The following is a 291-nucleotide window of genomic DNA, read 5'->3' on the forward strand; positions in this document are numbered from 1 at the left end:
GGGGCTGGCTCAGGCGGAGTGGATGGATACTCAGAGTCTGGCTTTCCAGGGTCGGAGTCCACGACGAGCCTTGGCGGTGCCAACAGCTGTTGCCCTGCCCGCTCTGCCCCACCAGCCTGCAGAGCACTTTCAAGCATTCTTAATGAAAAGAGCAGAATTGAACAGAAAATTTGACTTTCAAATACATGAAGCAAGAGAAGCATGAGAAGGTAAATAGGAAAAAGAAATCACAAGGAACTTCTTAAAGATGCACTATTTACATTCCTACATGGAAAAATGATAATTGTAACT

This window comes from Petaurus breviceps, unplaced genomic scaffold (assembly GCF_028583685.1).
Source record: "Petaurus breviceps papuanus isolate PSGF00001 unplaced genomic scaffold, PetGlider_PUasm1.0 38, whole genome shotgun sequence".
In the NCBI taxonomy this organism is placed as follows: domain Eukaryota; kingdom Metazoa; phylum Chordata; class Mammalia; order Diprotodontia; family Petauridae; genus Petaurus; species Petaurus breviceps.